Below are 16,897 nucleotides of genomic sequence, written 5' to 3'. Positions count from 1 at the left end.
ATACTAGTAGGGCTTTGCAGAGCCATCTGGAAGACTGAGATTCAGGAGTTTGTGCAGTTCCCTCATGTACTCCCTGGCAATGATGAATGTACAGCAGAGGTAGTAAGTTTGATCAAGCAGGGAAGAGTACTCTCATAAACTCCAAGGCCAGAAGGGATTTTCATGTTCATCTAGTCTGACCTCCTGCATAGCACTGGCCATAGAACTTCCCCCAAATAATTCCTAGAGGACATCTTTTTCAAAAACATCCAATCTTGATTTAAAAATCAAGTGATGGAGGATTCACCATGACCCTTGGTAAATTATCCCAATGGTTAATTATCCTGTTAATAATTGACACTTTATTTCCGGTTTGAATTTGTCTAGTTTCAATTTTCAGTCATTTTATACCTTTTTCTGCTAGACTGAACAGTCCATTATATTATTAAATATCTGTTTCCTATGTAGATACTTGCAGACTAATCAAGTCACCCCTTAACCTTCTCTTTATTAAGCTAAATAGATTGAGTCTGTCACTATGAGGCATGTTTTCTAGTCCTTTAATCATTCTTCTGACTCTCCTCTGAACCATTTGCAATTTATCAGCATCCTTCCTGAGGGTGTTGTCCAAGAGTGGCGAACCCTTTGGAGTTGGTGTTGACCAGCTTGTTGGCCAGAATGTTGTTATAATTTAGGGCCTCAGAAGCAAGGAGATGGAATTATTCAGGCAAACCGATTTTGTAGAGGTTGGTTTGCTGATCTTAGCATCATGTCTGCAATGCTTAGACTCCACTAGTTCAAATCCCAGCAGGTGACTCATCTCTTTGTTCTTCTGACTGAGGTCCTTTCCACTCTGTATGCACGCTAAAGATCCCGTGGTGGTATTTGTAAGATGAGGAAAACTTCTTCCTTCATAGATTTTCAGTATCTTGATTGCTGCTCTTTATTCCTGAGGTGATTGCATTTTACTGGTGATATATCTACATTTTATTTTGTACTTGTGTGTGGCTTTTTATTCTTGTTTTCTATGTTTTGCTTTGTTTTTTGAGTTATGTTTGGATTATGAAGGTGTTAACACTTGGTTTATTAGGTATGGGAAACAGTCATGTTTGAATGATATTTTTAGTGCCATTGTTTGCGGGTGGATTATTTAACTTTGACATTCTTTTTAATTTGATACTTAGCAGCCATGGCAAAAATAATTGTATATAAATAAAATAACTGTGTGCCACTTCAGGACCCTTCAGGATGAAAGAGTCTACCAAAATGTTTATTTTTTTTTAAATGTCATGTGATTGAATAAATGAACCAAAAATGTGTTAACTTAGTGATTCTCAGTGTGTCTGGAAAAGGCACCTGCTGGGCGTGACCAATGGAGAGCTGGTAGTCACATGGTTCTGAGTGTTTTCCTTGTTTCCTGACGTTGCTTTTGAAGTTGCCGCACAGAGGTTAATGTTGACTGTAAATGGGAAGGGAGTTAATGGAGATATTGTCTTGGGACTAAGATGTAGACTACGTTATGAAAAAATCTGAGAGCCTGTTATCTTACAGGTTGGCAATCCCAAGTATTAAGTGAGGAAAGTCAAACTTGGTTCACTTTCTTTTTATTCACCTGGAATATAAAATCTCCAACTTTCCTTTTTTGGTAGAGGAGTGTGTGAAAATTCAATGAGCAGAACTGATTTAGGAACTCTGTGTTTCCTGTGCAGTTCATCCATGTACTTGACTTCCTCACTCTTTTCCTGTTGGGCCCACAAGTTTTTCTAGGCAGTTGCAACAGCTCTAGCTAGCTTTAGACACTTCGTTTGTTACATTGGCTTGAAGCATCTCTTATCTCATCCAGCGGTAGTAATGCAGTATTCTGTGGACTATGAGAATTCTGTGTTTGTTTTACTTTAATCACCAATATGAAGGCATTAAGATAACCAGTATTCATTTTGTCATGCTAATACAACAGAGACATAAAAGCAAAAGCTCGTTATCCAAACTCGGAGAGAGAGGATACACTACTGGGCTTTGCTTGTGATTGCAATTCACTGAACAAATAATGTATTAAACTCCTGGACAGTCTAACATCAAACTGCTTTGTAACAATTGCACTGCGTGTGCGCTTGGTGTTCTCAATCTGTATTGTAGTTGGCACTAGCAAGCACCTTACTTGACAGACTCAGAAGCAAGGAGCCAAAGATTGAAATTGTACTAACCTTTTACTCCACAGTTGGACCAGCTGGAACAGGGTTGAGTCATGATGGGCAGGGATAGAAGTATCTGAGCGTGTGGGTGCAAGAGAAAGGAAAGGTTGCATTGCCTCTGTATCTGTTTTGTGGCTTGAGGACTCTTATCTTCCACAGTTCACTATCACTAACTTAATGTACAGATTTCAGAACAAAAATCAAACCTAATGTGCATTTGAGCCTGGGGATTTCCTGTACATTGAAGCTAACTTCAATGGCACCACAGTTCAATGAATGTTCTACAATGATTGTTAGAGCGCAGAGCCTGAGTGTGTGTGTTTTCTAAACAAGCACTCTTATCTCTGTGATGTGAATAGACATTGGCCCACACTGCTTGAGCCTTGGAAGTGAGCCAGTGAAAGGTGTAATGGTGTGAAGCGCTCAGCAAGTGAACTGTTTCAAGTGAGTACACTGAAAAGTGTGCAGATGAGCTGCAATCATCAGGCTGTCCAGCCTCATGCCTCATTTCTCTGTTACTCGGCTGGGAGAATGCTAGAGCTCCCCAGCGAACTCTTCTCTCTCACAATGGAAACGTATGTGAGCAGCAGCCTCACCTCGTATTCCAGCTGTAGCAGACTTTGCTTCAAAAAGACTACAGCAAATAAGTAGATTTAGTGTGTATCAAAAACCAAAGGGCTCCACAGTGGAGAAAGGAGGTTTTTGTATAAACATGGTAAAGGAATCGACCTGGCAAAAGGATCAAGTTCCAGGGCATGGAGGTGAAATACAATAGGAAGGTGACTTCATCTGAGGATAAGTGTGTCACACAAGATCACTTTCTGTCAATCCAGCCAGAGCACATTTAGTAAAACTAGCTGTGGAATGAGTAATAGGGAAAGGCCAGTCGTAAAAAATGTGGTTTTATTCCTTCAGTGAAAGTGCATTTGTGTAAAGGACTATGGCAAAGGTAGTTAAAAATGTGGGGGTTTTTTTTTGTTTTTTTTCGTAGTCTGCGTTGATTTGGGAGAGGGAGAAAGCTGGGGTCCTGCTATGTTGTCATGGTGGCATATCTGCCTTTGCATAGAGATATATACTGCTGCAACCGATAGACAAAATTTTGGTGTTTCCATTTAAAGGCCTTTCTTGTATTGAGTTCAGCATTGTTTTTAAATCATGTACTAAACTGTCTGAATCATTGTAGGGAATAGGAGATCTTAACCTGTCCCTGGGTTTCAATCACACTAAAATCTGTAGCTTGTCATCTGTGAACATGTATCCCCCCCCACACCCACTTCTGCCTTGTGAAGCCAAGAGCTATGAGGGCCTTTCATACTTCTCCTCATGATAATGAACGGTCTCAAAACCTAGGCAGTTTAAACACTGCATGCAAAAAAATTGATTTCCCCCTGCTTTTAACCCTGACTCAAACATAGGGAAGTCATTGAGCACAGTATCGATTTTTCTGGTTCAGGTGCTACAATGTAATCACCTTCCTTCCTGATTCCCCCTTTCTCTCCCCCCATTTCTTTGAGATATTTACCTTCAGTAACAGCATGGAGATATTTTGATGCTGAGGGATCTGTATTGAATATTTATTAGAACTACACCTGAATGACCTTCAGTGGAGGAGGAATTGCCTGTGGCAGCCAAGAGTGTTAATCAGGGCAGAAGTGTAGTTGAGTTCAGAGGACCTGGAAGGCAGAAGATAAAACTTGTTCTTAATAATGGCATTGGGAAGGGTGGCCTAGGCCAAATTTTGGCAGTCAAGCACAACTCTGGATCTTTCTTCTCTTTTTAATAATCATTAAGGACTGTCTGTGGTTCAATATTACTAAATGCTGAAGACACAGTGTTGCTGCCCAGTGTCTTCAGGTCTATTGCCTTATGATGTTCCCATGTAGATTCTCCGTTACTGTGGTTTATTAAAGGGCAGACAATGAGATCTCTGAACTCACTTGTCTGAGAGCTCTAGAAATGTTATGGCCCTTTACACTCTATTTGGCCTGTATACATTTTATAAGTATATATTTAATGGCTTGTGCCCTCTTGTCATTGAACTCAAGTGGGTGGCAAGACCAGGGGGGAACAGACAGATGGGTAAGAAAGGAGTGTCAAGATCTAAGGGGTAGACTCTGGCACTCATTATTGAATTTGTAGTAGAACAGTGGCCTGAGGAAATTGGGGAAATCAAGTGCTAATCCCAGGTATGCATTGCCTGTTCCTGTTACACTTACCTGTTCACAAAATGGAAGTGACAGGTGGGAGTGAGGTAATATCTTTCATTGGACCAACTTCTGTCGGCGAGAGAAACAAGCTTTTGAGCCACACAGAGCTATCAGGTCTGTGTAGCTCAAAAGCTTGTCTCTCTCACCAACGGAAGTTGGTCCAATAAAAGATTCTACCTCATCCACCTTGTCTCTCTAATATCCTGGAACCGACACCGTTACAACTACACTGCATACATAAAATGAAACAGTCAATTACAATAATTTAAAATAGTTGACATTTAATCTTTTCTAAGTGACCTGTGCCCAGGAGAGAGATTCTTCAATAGCTTCTGTCTGTCATTGCACTTAACTGTACAATTTTTCAGGGAAGGTTTTTGTAGCCAGTATCATATGATGTTCTTTGTCTCTTGGAACTGGCATTTACCAACGAATCAAGATCTTTGGGGAGCCGGGGGAAGGGGAAGGGGAAGCAGTTGCTCATACAGTACGGAAAAATTGCATATTTTTTGTGTGCCATGCCTCAAAGGAAACAGTGATGCTTTTCCAAGTATGTCTGCAGTTGGAGTTGGGCCTGATTCCTAGCTCGCATAGACGTACTCGTGCTAACGCTCATTGAGCTAACATGCTAAAAATAGTATTGTAGCCATGATAGCATGAGCTGGCCCCCACCAAGTATGTACCCAGAGGGACCAGGCAGATTGTACTCAGGGCAGCTGCCCAGTGCCACGCGCGGCTCACTGCTGCCCATGCTGCTGTGCCTACACTCCTATTTTTAGCATGCTAGCTCAATGAGAGTTAGTGCGAGTATGTCTGCATGCGCTGGGAATCGCACCCCAGCTCCATGTATTAGACATAGCCTCTAATCAACCCAGGTTTCTTCTTTGTCTCTTGTGATCTCGTGCCAAACAGTTGTCTTATTTTTAAAGCTAATGCAGCCAAGATATTTGAAGCTGCATCGTTTACCCCTTTCTTGATGTAATCTGTTGTTGATGCTGTTGTACCCATCATTAGATATCTCTGGACTTTGATATGGTTTCTGAAGTTTCACTCTCCTTGTGTTGCTTCCCTCTTCCTAATTAACTGATGTGCTGCCTACTGTACATCAAAGGCTGAGCATTTCCTGATGAGTAACTAGTTAAGCATGAAAGCTAATTGAATACATGACCTAATTATTGGGTTGTCTCCAAGTCATTGCTCTTCCTTTATTTCTGTAGGGTTTTTCTTTTAAAACCACAGCAAACCTTAACTACTATTGCAAGAGAAATCCTGGAGAATTCCCAAGGGAGAAGGTACATGGAAAAAACTTGCCTTTCATCTCCCCAGTGCACATCCTGGGAAAATCTGATTTTGTTAAACAAGGTTCACAGTTATATACCTTGGTCTGCTATCAGATGCTGTCACAAGATTGCAAAGCTTTTATTATTTTATTTGCTAAAGGTCTATTGAATTTAGAGAACATGATGAAGGCATTTATCACTAATGTAAGCTCTGGTAAAGCTTGACAATATAGACTATTAGTGTTTTGCAAAAGGTTTGAGTTTTCAGTTGTCAGCGTAAACTGATACTTTCTGAAGAAAAGCTTGCCATAAGAGTGCAATCAACAGATATGGTTGTCAATAAGCATTTTACCCCTCTTCCTCCCGTCTGAAAAATTGTCTTGGTACTAATCTGAGCCTTTGATTATTAGCTATATGCTACTATTTTTTTTTTTAACCAGTTTCATGCTGGCAGAGTTGATAGCCAAGAATGCACAAATCATGAGTAGCATTGAAATATGAGCGGAAAGATAACTGAATCCCTTCTTCTATCTTTTAGGAATGTGCTTAAAATTAAGGATAAATTTTAGTTTGTGAAGGTTCAGTTTGAGCACAGCAATAGCTGTTCACTCCACAGGCCTGCCTTAATGGAATGTCTGACTTGTAATTCCTCTGTGTAAACATACAGTAAACACTTACAGCTGTTTCCATGCATTTGTTCTATATAGTTGCCAGTGCTGTGTGGATTTCGAATAGGTAATACATGAGGATTCTACATTAAATTAAATTAAATTAAAAAGTTAGGAATAAAGTAGCCTATGGCAGAATTTCTTTGCCATTGTTTAGGACTATTAGGAATACTGAACCACTTATGCCTGATGCCTTGTCTACATGCACAAGTTATGCCGCTTTTATATACTAGGATGGTTTAAAGCAGTACAACCCCTTAGTGTGGAGACATTGTTGTTAATCTGAAGATACCTTTTAGCTATCTCTGTAGGGAAGAGGCACCTGTATGCTGATATAAGTGTATCTAGCTTAAGGGTTATATGGATTTTAACTATTTTGGCAGAAAAATAACGTAAGATAAATTTTGAATATACTTAAAAATAAAATCACTTGGACACTATAGAAACAAACTACAGCAATATGCACTTTATGCATGTCTCTGGATCTCTTGTGAAGACTGGAATCTCAAAGCAAGAATCCAGTTAAGTAGATCAAAGGTGATGGAGGACGCTTCTTCCACAACTGTGCTGAGAGGAGCTGTGGAAGCAGAGAAGTGTCCTCAAGCTGATCATTGTACTATAATGTGCATGCATTCCACAGCAATAACTTGGCATCCTGGAATCAAATCAACAAACTTGCAAAATGAGTTTAATGGGAAAATCCTCTTGGTCTTGTCATGCTGCTCTCAGCTGCAAATACTGCAGGCAATGTGACCTTGATGTAGAGAAATCTGAGACAAAGGGGAAGCTGGTACCAAAATCTTAAAAAGAGCCCAGAAAACCAATAAGGAAAAGGCAGCTTTTTGAACTAGAAGATTAATTATATAAGCATTTATTACAATAACGAGTCTGTTTAAGTTAAAGCAGCTTTTTGAAAAATAGCAGACTTTCCCAGTCACTCGATAACTCAGCCAGTCAGCTGTTGGACAATGCTGACTGCCTGTCATACACGTTCTCTTTAGAGACCATAGCTGAGTCACTGCTGAACTGAGGGTCTGAAATGGTCTAGTGCTATTCTTGGACGATCACAAACAACTCCTTCGCAAATAGCACATTCTTTCAGATTTGCATTTTAAGAAGGGTTCACTTAGCAAGGAACAGCTCAGCAAATAATCCACTTCTTCCCATTTGGTGTCTTGGTATCTTACTTTTGGGGAAGAATGGGTCCATCTCACAGTGGTGGGGGATTATGAGGCTTAATTAATGTTGATAAAGTGCTTTCAGTTCATCAAATGGAGGTGGAATAATAACAAAGTGACTAATTTTGGAATGCTCTATCAAAGTGTGGAAGCCTAGTGGTACTGCATGTCTCTTGTTTTGTCTCATTACTGACTTTGACTTTCATATGTGAAGGCTCCATCTTCAGTAAGCAATAATTCTTCTGGTAGGACCTCGGAATCTGAGAGGAACCAGGTTTGGGTTGAATCTATGTCCGTGCTAATGCTAGGCGTGTAGCCCAGCACTCAGTGAGCAAGAAGTCAGCACCTATCCATACAATTTTATTCTTTTACAATTTCACTGGAACAATGGAAAAAGACAAGAATCAAAGGCTGACAGTTAAGGGTCCAGATCAACTTTAGCTTTGGCCCTTTCCACACACCTCTGTTGAATTTTGGAAGGACCCTCATGAGTTACCATTTGAAACACGGGTATTCTGTATTGTGATTAGATGCTGTTTACTTGGAGGACTTTACTGGGGTCTATTATTAGTGGCTTGGATAGTGAAGTAAAGAATATGCATATAAAATATGCAGACATCAAGCTAGGAAGGGTTGCAAGCATTTTGTCAAGATTGTTTTGAATTCTAATTCTGTCCTCCGAATTGGAGAATAGGTCTGAAATCACCAAGATGAAATTCAGTGAAGACAAATGCTTCTCGGCCTCATGGCTAAGAGGGGTGAAAACATTATCTAAGTTATATTTAGGAACAAAAAAACCAAGTGTCATTTGTAAGACACAAGAGATAATTGTTCCACTCTACTTGGCATTGGTGATGAGGCCTCAGCTAGTGTACTGTGTCCAATTTTGGGTTCCACATTTCAAGAAAGAGGTGGAAAAATTGGAGAGAGTACAGAGGAAAGGAAAAAAATGATCAAAGGTGTATCATGACCTATGACTAAAGATATTTTTAAAAAAAATAAGCTCACTGAAAAAAGAAGACTGAGGAGGGACCTCATAAGTCTTCAGATATGTGAAGGGCTGTTATTAAGAGGACAGTGATCTATTGTTCTCCATGTCCACTGAAGGTAGGGCAGGAAATAATTGGCTTAATCTGCAGCAAGGGAGATTTAGGTTAGAAATTAGGAAAAAAAAGTCTAACAATTAGGATTGTTAAACACCGGAATAGGCTTCCAAAGGAGGCTGTGGAATTCCCATCATTGGAGGTTTGTAAGAGCAGGTTAGATGTGCCAAAGATGGTCTTGGTATACTTGGTCCTGTCTCAGTCCAAGGGGCTGCAGTAGATGAGCTCTCAAGGTCCCTTTCAGCTTTATATTTCTGTGATTTTATTTTTTTTCCACCACCAAGGACCCCAACTTCATTCTGTGCATGTTCTTTTAACATAGTTGTTAATTTTTTCAAACTTTTTAAAAAAAGCAAATAGAAAACCCACAAATTTCCATCATGTAGAACCATATTGACCTCTACATGGATAACGAGCGGCAGTAGAATGTGGTATCAGAGGGGTAGCCGTGTTAGTCTGGATCTGTAAAAGCAGCAAAGAGTCCTGTGGCACCTTATAGACTCATAGACTTTAAGGTTAGAAGGGACCATTATGATCATCTAGTTTGACCTCCTGCACAATGCAGGCCACAGAATCTCATCCATACACTTCTATAACAAACCCCTAACCTATGTCTGAGTTATTGAAGTCCTCAAATTGTGGTTTGAAGACCTCAAGCTGCAGAGAATCCTCCAGCAAGTGACCCGTGCCCCATGCTGCAGAGGAAGGCGAAAAACCTCCTGGACCTCTGCCAATCTGCCCTGGAGGAAAATTCCTTCCCGACCCCAAATATGGCGATCAGTTAAACCCTGAGCATGTGAGCAAAACTCACCAGCCAGAACCCAGGAAAGAATTCTCTATAAACCCAATAGGCTAACATGTATTGGAGCATGAGTTTTCATGGGTGAATCTGTAAATCCACAGCAAAGACCTCTGCCACATTGAGCTAACAAAGGCTTGCATTCTATGAACAACTACTTCTGTCTTCTAGCTTCCTTTATTTCCAGCATTTTTAACTGTGGTTCTAATTGTTCTTCATTCAGATGTTGAGGTTTTTATTAACTTAATTATTCTAATGCTTCAGATTTAGCTATATTCAACTCTGACAATTTTTTATGACAATTTGTTAGCTTTTTGAGATCTTTTATACCCCTGAAGCTTGGAAGAATTAGTAAAATACAATTTGGGGGACATATATAGAGAGACCGGTCTGGGACTTCTACAGACTTTAGAAGCTGCATGTGACTCTTGTCCAGTGCTCTCTAACATAGTGGTGCTCAAAATGTTAGGGCTCAGTTCTTCCATTGAAGTGGTGACAAGCTCGATTTGACCCCTAAGCAAGTTTTTCATTAACTGCTGCATATGTCAATTTAATTTCTATTTCTCCTTATGGTCTAGAGCAGGAGTTTTCAACCTTTTTTCATTTGTGGATCCCTAAAAATCTCAAATGGAGGCGTGGACCTCTTTGGAAATCTTAAACATAGTCTGCAGACCCTCAGCAGTCTGTGGACCACAGGTTAAAAACCACTGGCCTAGAGATTTCACCTATGCTAATAGTACCAGTTCAAGTTGGTTTTAAGATGGCACTGGAAAAAGATTAGAATCCTTAAAAATCATACTCGTCACTTATTGAAGTGTCATATATGCAGCTTTTCTGGACCACTGTAAACAATGCCACCCCCTGTGGCAGGTGAGCATTTATTTGGACATTAGAGCAGTGATAAATGTCAGCCTTAGAATGCAATGTATCTTAGATCCTTAACTGTGGAGTTGCTATTGTGATTCTATAACACTACCAAGCTGCAGCATGGGTTGGCAGATGATCAGGATTTTCACATCAGAGCATGTTTGTAGGATCATTGAACTCTTGATGTTTCTCTGCCCTAATACAAGACATGCAGAAAGACCTGTTATCAGAGAGGTTTCATGAAAGGGCTAAGCAGCTCTGCCTGCTCAAATCTGATTGTTTTTCAGTAATTACCACCCAGCCTCTGCTTGACCTATTTAAAAATACATTGTCTTCGTATTCAGTGAAACATAGTGAATCAGATTAGGGGCAGAGTAGAGCCTGCTACAGATCCACTGAAAGTAACTGGGGTGCTCTTTATCCAGTAAATAACATTGAACATCCTCTGAACAAGAATTTGATAATTGGGGGTTGGACATGCAAATTGCATTTAATGAAGACATTTATTTTTTCCTCTAAATAGTTTCAGAAGCTTTATATCCAACTCTAGTGCCACATGGGGGAAATTGGAGAGTTATATTTATTATCCTGTTCATTTCCCTAGGATAGAGTGGAAGAGTCAAGATACACTTATCTTTACACCTTCCCCTTTTCCTATTCTACTTCCCTGTTACTAATCTCCACCTGTCACACCTTTCTGCTATTCTTTCTCCTTCCCCACAGCCAGTATTCTATTCCTTGACCTGAACACTCTTGCACTCTTGATGTGCAACCAGCAGTCTGAGAGCACAACTAGCACTGAAGGCTGTTGATATTGAAAGATACATATTTTTCTTGCCTCTAACATGAATGCCTGTTAGCACATGCACTGTCCCAGGAGATAAAAATGACCTAACGTTGGGCTGAGTTTATGCACCAAAATGTGGTACTGCAGCCTGAACTGAAGCTTGAGTAATGTCTGAGTTTATTTTTAAGAAGCTAGGAGACATATGCGGAGTCTGAAATTTTAAAGAGCTCTTAAAATAGAGGTTAAGGGGAAAGGGTACTAAAATAACACCGTTGTGTGGCGGTTATTAAGTCTATTGACTAAGAAAGTTTTAAAGTTGTGTCCAGGTATGTACTTAAAATCCTGTTACACCTATGACCCATCAAAACCAGCAAACTATCTTTGTAACTAAGTAGGGGAGGAGATGAGGGGAGAGAGAATAGAATTTGTTCCTTATTTTCTAGCTTTTGCTTCATTTATCATTTTATTTCGTTGCCTTCCAAAAATTAAGAAAATTGGCAAAACTAATGTTTGCTAGATCATTTCACAATAGTTCTTTTTCTGGGCAAATGGAGCAGACTCTTATACACTCTGTGTGTAAATTATACACACACTATTCAGCATGAAGTGTAATTGTGGTGGTTTATAGTATAATTACAAGGTATGACAGTCTCTTGACTGGCGTGCATTATTATTCCAAGTTGATGCTCTCCATGTCAACATCTAGTTCTTATTAATAGATTTCTCATTATTTTTTGGGGGAAAGTGTTATGTGCATGTTAAATTTCAGGCTGGATTGATTTAAATCGGTAATTTAAATTGCCAATTTTAATTATGATTTAAATCAACAAGTAGGAAACCTTGATTTAAATTATTGATTTTAATCTTAGGTTGCATTTATACCTAGTTATTTTCCTAAAGGAAAGATTGATTCTCCTTGGTTGGCAACCATTAAAACATGTTGATTTGTAGCTAAATATAGCCTTTACACTCTATTTGGTACCTCTTTTTGTATATCTATACACTATATCAATACATATTTGTTTAAACGTTCTTGGCATTAAGTTGAGTTCGTTCAAGGTGGGTATTGGACTCCGCCACGGCTTGTCCTCACTCCTGTTCGTGATTTTCATGAACAGGATATCAAGGCGCAGCTGAGCCGTGGAGTGGATCTGATACAGGGACTCAATGGTGCCATCTCTGCTGTTTGCAAATGATGTTGTCCTTGCTTCTTCAGACTGCAGTGTCTGACGTGCACTCGAATGTTTCGCTGCTGCGTGTGAAGCAGCTGGGATGAGAATTGGCACCTCCAAATCAGAGGTCTTGGTCTTCTCCTGGAAGAAGGTGGACTGCTCTTTCCAGGTGAACAGCTGTCCTCAGTGAAAGAGTTAAAGTATCTAGGGCCCTTGTTCACAAGTGATGGCAAGTGGGAGCGTGAGATCAACGGTGGATTGGAGCAGCAGTGATGTGGGCGCTGTGCCAATCTGTGGTGATGAAGTAGGAGCTGAGTTCTAGGGCGAAGCTCTCGGTTTACAGGTTACTCTGTCCCCATTCTCACCTATGATCATGAACTTTGCGTGATGATCGAAAGGATGAGATCATGGATACAAGTGGTGGAAATGAAGTTTCTTCACAGGATGGCTGGCCTTATTCTCTGAGACAGAGTGAGGAGCTCGGCTATTCGGGAAGACCTCGGAGTAGAGCCGCAACTCCTCCGGATCGAGAAGAGCCAGTTGAGGTGGTTCAGGCACCTGCTAAGTATGCCCCCTGAGAGGCTTCTGTTAGAACTCTACCAGGCATGTCCCACTGGGCAGAGGCCCTGAGGCTGACCCGGGACATGCTGGAGGGATCCTGTTTCCCGGCTGGCCTGGGAATCCTGGGGAATTTCCCAGGAGGAGCCAAAAGCTGTTGCAGAGGAAAAGAAGATCTGGCCCTCTCTACTCTCCATGCTGCCACTGCAACCCTCACCAGGATAAGGGGCATAAAGGAAGAAGAGGAGAGAGAATTTTTTAAAGCAATTATATAGCTTAACATATGTTGAATCAGAATCTTATTTCACATTTTTTAATTTTAGAAAATGATGAATGATGTATTATTTTCTAGATTAATTTTTGCTCATGATTTGTGTCACGCTGCATTTGGAGGGAATTTGGAATTCAATGAAATATATACAAAAAATATTTTAAAATGTTAGTTTAATAACTACTTTAATATATATTTATCAAAACATATTTTGCATTTAAAACTAAGTGATTTATTAAGCTAAGGAGTTATTATCTGTAGTTAGTAATTAAATTGTTGGAGTGCTTCAATATTATGCATAATTATTACCAGTATAATACTTATCTGTACTTGTTATTCCTAAGATCATAATTAAAGCCAGGGTTAACACTGGACTATTAAAATACTGTTCATACATCAGAATTAAAATAGCCTCAGCATTTAAAATGGTGATCCACTAGACAATTTAAATAGGCTGATGCAGAGTTTTTATATAAAGATGTATTTCAATTTTTTGCACCATTAGTTATTCATTTCTATATTATTAAATTGTATAGTGAGAATACTAGGATTTGTCAGGCACTGTTATAAACCATTGTATGAACCATTATATAAAAACATCATGTTAACAAAATTTGGCTGCTGAGACTGTTGCATTTAGAAACTGATCTTGCATTGTACAGCTAAATGTTAAAACTGCAAATACTTTGTGTGGCAAGTGATTTTTTTCATGCATGATTAGTGAAGTTCATGTTCAATACTGAGTATAATGGAAAAAATATAAACCTGGTTTGTGATGCTAGTACTTTTATCACTGTTTATTATCTAATAAAGGTATGGGGAAGGAAGTGTATAGCTCAGGTGAAAGTACTTTGATTTCAGCAATAGTTGCAAAACTTAACAAATTGTAGTAATAAATGTGATATTAGGTCATGTTTATTGAGGCTGAATCTCTCCATAACAGTATGGTTTAAAAAAACCACAACTATTCCTTTTACCTTCATTTTGCCAGCACATATTGTGGTACAAATTGTGGTAAGGATTTTATGGAACAATGAAATTCAAGACAGTAGTGAATATGTGTAGGTGTCTACATACAGACTTAAATTCCATAATGACATCCAGCATTTCAAAATAATTAGTATTTTTTGCTCCTTTCTCTTTGAATTACCGTATACTCAAGAGTTCTTCTTTCAGCAAAATTCATTAAGCTAACTACAAACTCTATGCAATCAATCTTCCAATGTGGTATCTTACTTCCTGGACGTTGGTGCTCTATGTTGAAGACTTCTGATAAAAGATGTTGCGTGTTTTTATATGCTTCCAGTGTGTTTAGTATCAAGAAAATAAAACTATGATGTTGCTCTCTGCTGCATTACACGGCATAATCACTCCACTTTGTGGCAGTGAAATGGTTTTGATGGTGTGTGTGTGCATATGCATATTTTGTATATGTCTCATGGAAAATTTGTTCCAAATTTGCTGAGGAACATGTTACATCAAATTGACAGTTGCCTTCTGAATTTTGGCATCTGAATTCATGCTGTTGACATTGGTTTGAGTTAGAGTTAAACTTACATGTAGAACTGTTAGTGTTATCTCTTCGAATTGAAGTTCTGCGAAACTGAAGTATGGCAGGTTGCAATTTTCTTAGTTTCATTTTTTCAAGAAATTTGATTTAATTCACTATCATGAAAGTGGGAGATTAACAGCTGCTTTTACACACACTGTAAGAACTGCTGTACTGGGTCAGACCATGGCCCATTTTGCCTAATATCCTGTCTTCACTGGTGCCTTGTATCAGAGCTTCTGGGCAAATGTACAGAACAAGACAATTATGGAGTGACTCATCCCTGTGTTCCACTCCCAGCTTTTGATAGTCAGACCTTTAAAGTCATCCTGAGCATGAGTATCAGAGGGGTAGCCGTGTTAGTCTGGATCTGTAAAAGCAGCAAAGAATCCTGTGGCACCCTATAGACTAACAGACGTTTTGGAGCATGAGCTTTCGTGGGTGAATACATGCATCTGACGAAGTGGGTATTCACCCACGAAAGCTCATGCTCCAAAACGTCTGTTAGTCTATAAAGTGCCACAGGATCCTGAGCATGAGGTTGGCTAATAGCCATCAAGCCTGTCTTTTGGCTATCACAACATCCATGGCAATGAGTTCCACAGGTTAGTTGTGTATTATGTGAAAAAATACTTCCTCTTGTTTGTATTAAACCTGCTGCCTGTTAATTTCATTGAGTGACCTGCTTTTTGTATTGTGAGAAAGGGTAAATAACACTTCTTTCTTCACCTTTTCCACACCATTTCTATTATATACCTCTGTTGTATCCCCCCTTAGTTGTCTCTTTTCTAAGTTAAACATCCCTAATATTTTTAGTTTCTTCTTATATGGAAGCCATTCCATATGCTTGATTGGTGAACCTTTCCCAGTTCCATCTTATTCTTTTTGAGATGGGACAACTTGAACTGGACACGGTATTCAAGGTGCGGCCACACCATAGATTTATATAGTGGCATTATATTTTCTCTCTTATTTTCTATAACTTTCCTAATAGTTCCTAACATACTGTTAGCCTTTTCAGTCACTGCTATGGAACTATCCATGATGACTCCCCAAGATCTTTCTTGGGTGGTAACAGCTAATTTAGAAACTACAGCCCCTGGCATTCCAATATTAGTATTCCCATGAGCAAAATCTAGGAATTACACTTAATCATGCAGTGGCTTTTGCAGTTTGCACTCTTGCATGCTTGTGTGAGATCCTCTTAGAAGTGAAAATGGGTGACCTATACCAGGAACCCAGGAATTCAGAGGTTGATGCAGAGTCCCCCTGCCCTAACACTAACAAAAACATTCATCTTTAATACAAAGCTTCCAGTTTCTGTAGCCATTTATTCTGCTTCCTTAGAACTGAGAAGGAGCTGATGGAGTCTGCTTTCCTTCTGAGGTCAGCTTCACTCGGTCCCTGCCACAACACACCTTCCAAAGGGCTAGAACTCTTGACTTTTAACCTTCAACAAGCAGTTTATTTTCAGCTGGGAGTAGGTCTGTAAGAACCTCTCTCTACCCTATTTTTTTCCTTCTTGGAGCATCTTATGAACTTGTTAAACCGTTTGTTTCAATCATCACTTCATAACCCCCCTTTGCCCTCCTGTTTCCTCAATGTGAGATGTGGACATGATTTAATCATCATCCTCACAAGTAACGTGGTAGTAATACCCTAAGTTACTGCCATGTGCAGCTGACACCTATTGGATGATCTTATATCAACCACTAAAACTCAAGTTCTTAGTGTGCTTAAAGAAATGCAAATCCAACTGAAAGTCATGGAGTCACTTACTGGCTTATTGTCAAGTAAAACATTTACATATCAATCACCAGTATTAGCTTATAGTTAATGGATTTAAATCCTTGGTCTGGTTCTGCCAATTTACCCAATTACATATCCTCATAAAATATACACATGGAAGGTGGCATTATGGAACAACTAAATTTTTAGATTTTTCATTATGTCAAACCTATGTGGGGAGCAGGGATCCTCCTTTTGAGGATTTCCTCCTTTGTGCCCTCTACGAGTTGGTAACTGCCTTTTAAAGGATCCACACTGAGACATCTGTTTTAGGGTAGAGATGGGACTATAAAGCCCATCCTAACTGATCCTACATTTCCCAGTGGGTCCTGTTATAGCACAAAGCGGTGATCTTTGCTGCTTCTGCTCCTTTTACTCAGAGCTGAACACTCTGCCTTCACAGGATGTCCAACCCTGCTTGCCCCATGGAATTGGAAAAGAGGCTTAGGCTGTAACTTTGGTCTCCTAGGTAGGTTTTTTTTTTTTTTTAAAGACAACT

The 16,897-nt window shown here is 39.5% G+C and overlaps 1 protein-coding gene across 2 annotated transcripts in view; it reads left to right on the top strand.

The window, feature by feature from the left end:
• The window catches only part of RPTOR (regulatory associated protein of MTOR complex 1), a 288,180-nt gene that overhangs the window by 54,577 nt on the left and 216,706 nt on the right, over nt 1–16,897 (top strand). The window lies entirely within an intron of this gene.

This window comes from Gopherus evgoodei, chromosome 15 (assembly GCF_007399415.2).
Source record: "Gopherus evgoodei ecotype Sinaloan lineage chromosome 15, rGopEvg1_v1.p, whole genome shotgun sequence".
Lineage (NCBI taxonomy): Eukaryota > Metazoa > Chordata > Testudines > Testudinidae > Gopherus > Gopherus evgoodei.
Note: the sequence above shows the minus strand (reverse complement) of the source record. Positions and strands in the feature narration are given on the sequence as shown.